Source organism: Betta splendens, chromosome 2 (assembly GCF_900634795.4).
Source record: "Betta splendens chromosome 2, fBetSpl5.4, whole genome shotgun sequence".
NCBI lineage: Eukaryota > Metazoa > Chordata > Actinopteri > Anabantiformes > Osphronemidae > Betta > Betta splendens.
The window spans coordinates 9,638,028-9,648,220 of record NC_040882.2 but is presented as its reverse complement, the minus strand read 5'-3'; positions in this window follow the sequence as shown (position 1 = coordinate 9,648,220).

The following is a 10,193-nucleotide window of genomic DNA, read 5'->3' as shown; positions in this document are numbered from 1 at the left end:
AGACCCACCACCAAGCCACCAGCAGGGACACAGTGTTCCTCAGCCCTATCCGCTCCCACTGTCCCTGTGAATTAAACCGCTGCGTCTCGGGCTTTTTCTTTGACGGTACGAGCACGTTTCTGCCGCAAAGGCCAACCACGGCGGCGGCGCGCGCGGAAAAAACAAGGCCGTGGGATGGGACGCCGCGTTTATGACGCTGCAGTATGTGCGAGTTTCTATCTGGTCTAATTCTGGACGTCCTCAATTACCTCCGAATTTAGAATCACGTGCTTGTACACACGAGCGAGACAGAAAGAAGGCATCGCGGCCACGCACCCTTTCATCGAGGGTTCGCGGAACGTGTGAAATGTATCGAATACACACAGAAGCCACACGCTTTATGTCAGCGACTTGATCCACAGGAAGCAGCTAACCTTGTAAGTAATCCGTTTAAACTGTCACTCTGAACCCCATGCTCCCGCTGTACTGTACGCCACAGCAGCGTGCGCCGTCCACCACCAGCGTGAGAGGGTCTTGGTGCGTGGAGCTGCTGTCCCGCTCCCCTCCGCGCTGCGGCCGGCCTCCCTGCCAGCTTAGCGCCACGCTGCGCTGCGGCTCTGGAGGGGATTGGGAGTCGCTGGCCCCATTATTTCTCCCTGAATCAGCCTAAGGAGGGCTTCAGCCGGGCTCATTGAACTCTGCCACGCAGCAGCAGGGCGGAGCTGTGACCCACTTACAGTAGCCAGCTCTGGCTCTTCACTAAAGAGGCGCACGGCTCTCCGGAGCCCACGCCGCAACATAACATAGTGACATATATTATAGAAGGGCCACGTTGCTAATGGTATCGTCATCTAGGGAAAAGTCATTCAAAGGAACGGCTGAGTCTTTATACTGAAGGCGTGCGGTACCTCAGTGTGGCTGCAATTAGCGTTAGAGCTAATTTGCAACCTTGGCCAATTAGCCTTAGGCTAAATCAACTATCCTTAAAGCTGCTATAACGCAACGCTGGAAGTCCCCGTTTTACCATTACATCTGTTCCAAGCATCACATCCAATACCGAAATCCCCTAAGTTCCTGCTGTGTAACAGGTATAAATGCAAGTCCAGCTGAGATGTGAACACCTTTATTTGTTCAAATACACCCATTGGCGTTTTTTCCACTTTTACAATGTTGTTATTTCTCATTTTTAACGTATAAATATGTTCATTATTGACACATATTTGTCACAGTGGGAGATTGAGTCCTGAGTGACTCAAATTTGGAGTCGGCTCTAGAAGTTTGAGAATCAATGAAGTTGTTATATATAATTCCAAAGGCCAACAAAAATGTTTGAACGAGCAAACATCCATCAAACAGCTGTTCGGGGGTTTTGACTGAGACGACATATGCAAACCTCTGATGAGTGAACAGGAAATGGCTCCATTAAAGCCGATCCACCCAGTAGCTGCAGTGGGGCTGCGAGCGTAGCATCGAGGCCCCTGTGACAGTGAACTGGGTTTTACAGAAGGCATCTGTGAAAGGTGAGATACACAACTCTTCTCTCTGAACCTTTTAGACACTCACCAGCCATCACAAAACTGCCGCGAGGCATTTACTCCTGGCTCGGCTCTATCTAAACATCAAACATTTGCATGTGCATCTGCTGCGATGCCACGTTTGGGTTTTGGGATGTGCAGAGTTGTCTTGCGGGCCTCGGGGACCGCGTGTGGTACCGCCGGCATTCTGCCGAGCTTGCGCCTTCTATGTTTGACCCCTGTCTCGTAGCCCAAACGCTGCGTTCAACAATCACTCGTGCTCAACAGCTGACAGGAAACCCGGCTCTCGTCTGGAACACGCACCAAAAGAACTGGTGTTTTTGTCTGCCGGCGCCTGCATATTTCCAGCCAGCGGAAAGCTCGAGCCTCTGCAGCTCCGTGTGTCCCGGGCTCCACGTGTTTGGACAGCATGCGGAGCCCGGGTTCCGCCCACTGCACACAAACACTCCTGCTGTTGTTTACCACGCTGGCAGTGGAGTGGACGACTCCAGCCTGCCGGTCCACATGCCGCCTTATCAGCACACGCTCTCCGGCAGCTCATAAACATGTTTTGAAGAGGGAAGACTCGGGGAAAACACGGCCGCGAAGGAGCCAAATATAAGCCAGCGCACGTTCCACGTCTCTGATGTGATATTTGCAGTAGGGGTGATTCTGCAAGCAGCATCTCGGGACCCTTTACTATTAGTGTGTGACCTGACGGGTGTGCAGGGTGTTTTTCTCTCATGCCTCTGTTCAGTGCATTGCATGACCTCTACCCGATTACATCATGCCGGGAAACTTTTTTCAGGCTGGAATGTATTTTAGTTTCGTGCAGGCGAAGCAGCTCTGGGGGGATGAATTAATTGCACCGGTTGAGTTCAACAGGGGATGGAGCAAACACACGACAGCTCCAGCGTTTGTAAGATACAGTATGCACATTATTAATTCATACATTAAACACAACCTATATAGAAAAACAGGCTACAAACAGCTGAGGATCCTACACCATAACGTCAGTGCAGTCCTGAGGCTCCGGAACATGTGCCCACACATCAGCGCTGCGGACCAATGAAACGTCTGCTAAACGCTAATATGCAAATCCACCGTCTGACAGCTGCCTCGTCACCTTCACAGCATCGTGCATGTACAGAGCTGACGCAGCCTTTAGATGTGGAAAGGGGGCCGCGTTTCCAGTGATTTACTGTGCCGCCTCGGGCTCGTGGCCGTTGGTGATGCTGGCTTGTATCCGCAGGTTTTCGATGTCGGCGTTCAAAAGGTTTTTAGTTTCTATCAAGTCTAGATTCATCAGGATATGTTTGTGTTCTTTCTTTTCCATTTTACATTGTGAAGTCATTTCTATAGCTTCTACGTGTGTCACGTTTGGGTCTAAAGACTCTAAAGTGTTACACAAATCTGTGACACGACATCTGAGAATGAGCAGGCCACTCCTCACTACAGCCAAAGACACACAACTTGAGACAGGGAGTGATGATGTACACATGCAGTCATGTTGGTTTACACATGTCTGCATCTGTGTGTGTTTATCGCCAACTGCTCCTCTAATGTACTATTGTTTTCAGATGTGATGTGATTTAGCGCCGCCTGTTCGCTCACTGTTTACACAAGTCTTGGGATCCTCCAGTGCTCTAGACAGATGTAGTAATAAAGGCTGTGCGCTGAGCTCGTGGTGCGTTTACTGACCCCTCCAGTGTTTGTGAACTGCAGCATACTGTACGGTGTGATGCCACGTCTCAGCCGCCGGTAGCCGGCGGTGGAGGAGGCTGCTGTTTCAGGGCAGAGTCAGTGAGACACTGATGCTAATGAGGCATTAGCTTAAGCCGATAATGCGGAGCGTGGCAGTTTAACATTGAGGGCGCACAACCAGCCTGACTTGGAGGGAGGCGGCTGCTGACCTAAAACCACAAAACGCTCGTCCAGCACAGGCTACGGGCAGAAAACCGTTCACCTAGAGCTACATTTACATATTTTTTGATAAACCCATGTGCAAAATAAGCATGTTCTCTTTATTATGTGCATCAGCTTCTAGCTTCTGGAGAATATGATGTTTGTTTCTGGGTTTCTGAGTTGGTTATACAGTATATGACGAACAACATTTTTCACGCTTACTCCTGTTTCACTGTTGTTGTTTTTAATGTACATGTCAAATTTTTCAAATGTCAGTTTTCCTGACATTTATGATTTTCCCCTAAGCATTTAAGGCTTATTACATTGCTAAAGCTAAACCATCTAACCATCATTTTGTATGCACAGTCCTGTAATGTGTTAGCCGCGCTATGCTGCTAGCACTAAAAAGATAAAAGTACTGCATGTATATTGACACGTTAGCTTAAACGTTAACTCAAACAATACAGTATGTTTCTATATATATATTGGTGATAAATTGTTAGTTTAACGTAGCACGTGTCCTTATGATGGTGAGAACGTACAAAAGAGAAACTGTCCATGACATTTAGCTTCCTACAAAACTATTTCACCTATTTCTAAGGGTGATTTGGGCTGGATTTCCTTCCTCTCCTGCAGACACAGAACACACATGCTAGCTGGAGGTTTAAGTACAGTTAAGCACACAGTGTAGAGGTTGTAATATATTTTAAAAAGACAACAGTAGAACAAAACTCTACTTCCTTTTCTGACTTTTAGATTTTTTTAAGATATTAATAAACAAGCAGTCCTTGCAGCTCTTTCAGCAGCAGTGAAACTGTTTGCATGTGCATAAACAGTCTTCCAGTGTTCCTCGACATCCACTGGAGCCTATGACTGTGCTGCAGTGGCAATTAAGTGAGTACGCAAATGGATGTTTACAGTTCGCTGATTACTGAGCTTTCTAAGCCACGCAGATTTTAATGACAGCTTGAGTTGGTAAGCCCGTGGGTCACCGAGGCTGAGATCTGCTTCAGCCACCGGCGTCTGGCTCCGCAGTCGAGCTGGAGCCTCACTGTTTTTGACCTTAGGCCCGGCGCCTGTTTACCTGCCGACTGGAATGTGGAGTTATGTAAGTCTCTTAATCTATAAGAGGGCACACGTCCCTGTGTTACCTGGGCCACGGGGCAGCGCACGCACTCACACACGGCCTGTCTGAGCCCTCTGTCCCGGCGCGAGGACTTTTATGACCAATAACCCAGCTTTAACGTTGACATAACAAAGATAAAGGTCCACTCAGCTTACGCACGCCACAGACACAGCGTGGAAACACACACATCTCTGCCTTTGTTAAGCAGACCGTGTGTGTCGCATCAGTGGAAATTGCCCCCATGATGTTTGCAGAAAACGCTCTAATGACGTGCTTCTGTGTTTGTATGCCACTCATAAACACACAAAGTTATTATTTCCAAAAAAAATGTCTGAGTCAAAAGATTCCGAATGTTCCCACAGCACAAGGTTAAGTTTACACACAACCTTACAAAATGAAAACCCCAAAAATGCCTGATAAAGAAAGCTTTTATTGTATTGTATTATTGGATTTTAAAGTGGTGAAACTAAAGCGTCATGTACAAGACAATGTGTGCATGAGTGGGATTAAGGTGACTGCTCCCCTCTGTGTTCATTTACAGCCGAGTAAAACCAGTAGAGTCTAACAGTGAATTGAAGAATAAAATGCTGTGTTACTGTCAACATCTGCATGAATGTTGAAGTCATTACAATGACTTTATTTGTGCTGAAAACAAAATCAGATTCAATTTCAAAACTGGTTTGTATTTCTGTGAATACAGAACACCAGTGGTTGCTGAGTTTTACAGTGAGGGTGAGAAAGGATCAGGGTCTGTTCAGGTGTTTATGTCAAGGAGTCTGGGTTATAAATGCTGCTAAATTAAATTCCTAGGTCCTAAGTCCAATTTAATTCAATTTTGATTTGTACAATGTAGGTTGTTGGGGAGTAGACACAGTGCATACGTATGCTACACAACTAATAAACAAGTGGCATTATGGTGTGTTATGGTGAGTTAATATCTTTAATGCGGTCCGAAAACACAAACACAGGGTCGGCCAAATGACCATGATGCTGAGAGATAGGGGCACAAATACACAAAACACAACAAAAAGTCAAAAAGCCAGCAGAACAAACAGACTGTTTGTCAGTAGGGTCCTACAAAATACACACAGAGTGATCCTAAAGAAGTGAAAAGTGACCAAAAGGAGACACAAACAGACAGAAGTGCGTTTAATCAGGGCTGCTTCCCATCTGCCCCATCTGAACACTTCACCCACATCTGGAGTCTGGGAACGTGGGTGGGACCAGGTGAGCCAGTGCGGGGATCTTGTTCGGCAGCACAGACGACCAGACCGAAGTCACTGATGGCGAGGGGCGTGCTTGCGTGCGCTGCCGCCGTGTAAACCGGCCCTCAAACATGCCAGCCGCACGGCTAAAGCTTAGAGAGGGGGCAGAGTCGCAGGAGAACACACATTCAGAGGGGCTTAATGCAGAGCGGCGGCACGCAAAGATGCCGGACGCGAGACCTTCCCGCCAAATCCTTCACGAGACCTACATGCAGTACAGTGCGCTCCTCAGAGCAGCCCGGAGCCGAGCAGCAGCGCAGGCGAGAACCAGGACTGTGGGGAGGAGGGGGTGGGGGGGTCGGGGGGTCAGAAAGCTCACTGTTGTCCACGCGGCCGAGACTCGGTCCAACCTGTCGTCAACAGGAAAAACAAGAATAAGAATAAGAATAAGAAAACCTTTAATAGTCCCGCAGTGGGGAAATTACCTCTCACAACAAACTGCTGTGAGTTCACACTCAAAGCTTATTTCACCTGATTTTACACCATTCCCTGGACTCAATCAGCATTTGACGCATGTTCCATTGCAAAGTCGCTCATTTCCGTGTTTCGCAATGAGTTGCTCAAGGCGGCGGCCATCTTGTTGCGCCTTCTCCACTGCTGCTGATGAACGCGTTCAGCTTTCTGATGAGCAAGCGTAAGGCGATGCGCGCGTTCGGGTCAAAGGTCACAGGGGGAGCAGGTATCAGTCAGAGGGTTCAAAGAAACGTCTAGAAGACCTCAGGACCAACAACAGCCTCAGTGGAAGAAGAGCTCGGCAAAATGAATGCTTTGTATGAGAACACAGAGACTGAGTATGGTTCTATTTGAGAACGAGATCAAAGGATCAACATTAGGACTCTGTCTCTAGGAGCGACATTGAGCTGTGCCTCTGTGTCAACACAGCAGATTCAGGTCAAAACGGATGGATTTTGATTAAAGATATATAACGTATTCTACCTTAATCTTCATTACATCTTACTTTAAGCAAAAGCTAAGCAAGGATGTTCTGTATATTGAAAGAGGTATTTGGACTGAACTCTCTTGATTAAAAAAGAAATATAGTTGAACTCCTGTTTGGATTTTCCTTTTCCAGCTCACAGACTTCCTCATAAAGACGCAGTTTGATCCAGCCCAGTGGTGTTTCATTCACATTCAAGCCGGATTCGTAGACGTCAACGAACTGAGCGCCTCGCTCAGGTGTCGACGACGAGTAAAGACGTGGATGCAGTGCAAATGGAAAAAGGCTCTGCTGCAGTTTAACATGCGCCGACAGGAGGTTAGGAAGCGTCAGGTTTATGTGAAACAACCAGTCGAATAACTGTTCTAGCATTGCACCGCATGCTAACATGCTAACATGGCGTTAAATAGTTATCTGAAGTGCTGCACTAATTATCAATAAGAGAGGAGCAGAATGTACAATGTGCCAGGATTTAGTTTACACAAGGAAACCTTGATGGGTGATCAGTCACACCCTGATAATATTCTGCCACGTGATGGAGCTAAGCGAGATTGCTGCACCGGGGAAATTCACTTGATAACAACAGTCGGCTGTCAAACGGCTTAAATAAAAGCACGTGGCTGATCTAATTGTGGTGGTCGCTCGCTGTCTGGCACGAGCTGAGAAGAAATTTCCAGTGCAATACTTGATGTTCTGTTATTTGGCAGGATCGCCCAGTGCTCGTCTCCGCTGACGCTTGGGTGAGATTATGTGGTGAGGAGTTCAATCTTGCCTGGAGGCAGCGGCGCATCAGGAGCAGCTTTGGCAAGTGCTCCTCTTTTTTTTTAAACTCTGTTTATAAAACAACCTCTGGAAACACTTATTAGCTTGCATACGTGTCGGTACGTACTGTGCTGAATACACACCCGTGCGTTCACCCAAACATGTTGTAGGTGAGTTGCATGTTGATGCATTTAGGTCCGAACAGGATCTGGTGGACTACAGAGCCTGATATGAAACCACGGCAAAGTTATTAGCTGCAGTAAAGCACCATATAAAGCTTTATGCTTGCATATTATACAAGCAAGCATTAACCATTAGTTTTTTTAGAAGAGAAAATATGAAATGTATGTTTCCACAGTAGCACTATTTCTGCCTAAATGGGGAAAAAAAACGGGTGTACTGTCCCTTTAAGGTCCATCTCCCCATGCGTTCTCTGAAGAGGAAAGTGAATATTGGCTGTTACCTGGATTCCCCTCATCAGTGCTCTCTAAAAGAACTTGTACTATCTGTGCAAATAATCAATGGGAAGCCTTTTAGCAAACACATTACACAGTGTGTCAGCGAGCAGCAGGGGGACAGGAAGTGTTTATGACTGTCTGCATCCACACATCACCCACAGCTCAGCCTGAACGAGGAGGCGGATGCTCCACTTAATCATCAGCCATGTCAAGGGGGATTTTAGCTGTCTTCCCCATTTTCTCTCTTTCCCTCTGCGCCTCCCTGCCCAAATCTCACTCAGTCCTACACCAGTGCTCTATAAACACCCCCCTCCTTCTCCTCCTCCTCCTCCTCCTCCTCTCCCTCCGTCCTGCGTCGTGCCACGGAAGCAGTGACGTCAGTTGTTTACTGTCTTGCAAGTTGCCGCTCGTTGCAGTGCAGCAGCACATCCAGCGGGACTTATGTAACTCCTGCTGCATGAAAGCATGACAGGCCATTTACTGCAGAGAGTCTGCTGTGGTGGTGGGGGGCGGGGGTCCTATGCTGCACACTGCACATCATCACCCACCCCCACATGGCCACGTGGACACAGGTGCATACAGTTACTGTATTAGGACATACAGTGTGAGCAGCCAGCGAGCCAGCCACTGATCTTTAGTGTGTGTGTGTGTGTGTGTGTGTGTGTGTTAGCGCATAGTAACTCCAAAATCGAAGCTCCTACGTCTCAGCACATATCCCAGAATCCCCCACTGCTGTAGCGGAGAAGTAAACAACCCAGGCTGGCGTGTGACTCAGCGCTCACGGACACAGGTCGCCCCCTGTCGGCAGAGGAGAGCATTACATCGGTTTTTACTGCTAATGAAGCCACAGTTACATGTGTAGGTTTCATTGAGGGAAACGCTACACATATTTCATTTCACATGGTAATGTGTAGGTGTGCTTAATAGCCTGGATTTGAAGAGAGATGCCTGGCACCGGACGCTTCCTAATATTTCATGGCGACACTATGTGCCTGCCCCGCTGCTGTATCTGCGCCAAACAAGCAGCTGTGCAAAGGGAACAAACACACTTCAGATTTTATTTGGAATACCAAGAACCTGAACACGTAATAGACGGTAGGTATTATTACCAATGCTCACGTGTTTTAGCGTGGCAGTGGAAATAAAGCAATATGAAACACGAGAGGGAGGGAATGCAAGTTGAAACCATCACATTGATGATGAAACATACTGTAGGGATCGAGACCAATTCCTTCATTTGTTCTTACCCAACAAGACTATTTTTTCGTTCCACAACAGTATTGAACATGTGGTCATTCAGCTGCTGACTTATATACTATACTATACTATACTATACTATACTATACTATACTATACTATACTATACTATACTATACTATACTCTGCTGAGCATTTAATAACTGTTTTATAAGCAGCATTTGCCCGTATGGAGGGATGTGCAGCGTATTTCAGCGAGACAGGACTCTGATGATTAAAAAGGAAATCCATCAGTAGAGTTCAGTAGTGGCACAAGTATTTAAGGTTGCTTTAACTGAATACACGGAAAATAGATGAATACTGTATAAGCAAGATTCAATAACCCCCCCCCCCCAAAAAAAAAAAAAACAACAATTCAATGAAAATGATATAATATTTGTTTTTAGTTCTGTTTTTTTTTAACATCACAGGTTCACTAAGGGCCTCCAAGGCTCCATCCTCATATTATTATTGTTCCATTACAGGTACTGTGTTCGTTTTCAAAGAAGCTGCCCTGCCTGGCTGAGGAATGTGACTCGTGTTTTGTGTAATCTATGTCGGTACAAGCCTTAGATAGTTTTCAGGAACAAGACATCCCTGGAATTATTTTGCATTACTTTACAAGTAATGGCGTGTACTGTACTTGGAATTGCACCAGCTCCTGCTTAATGACGCGAGTGTCAAAACAAGTCGGTAATGGAGACAACTTACAAGATTAAGAGCTAAAAACAAGTACGCATATGTTTGTACAGCTTTTATAGACCAAAAGCTATGTTCAAATCACACACAGTAAGTTATGATTGGAAAATGATACTAGGACCGTATGTTTGTTGTTCTTGGTAAGAGGTGTATAACACTTTCAAACAGCAGAAGATCCAAAACAGATGTTTGGTAAGGACAGAGGAGAGTAGATGACAAGTTGCCAGTATAAATGTGTTATTAACTTTTTGGTTTTTTTAAGGTCGTATAATAAGAGGCGAAGCATCACGTCACTTGTTTGCTTGCTTGAAT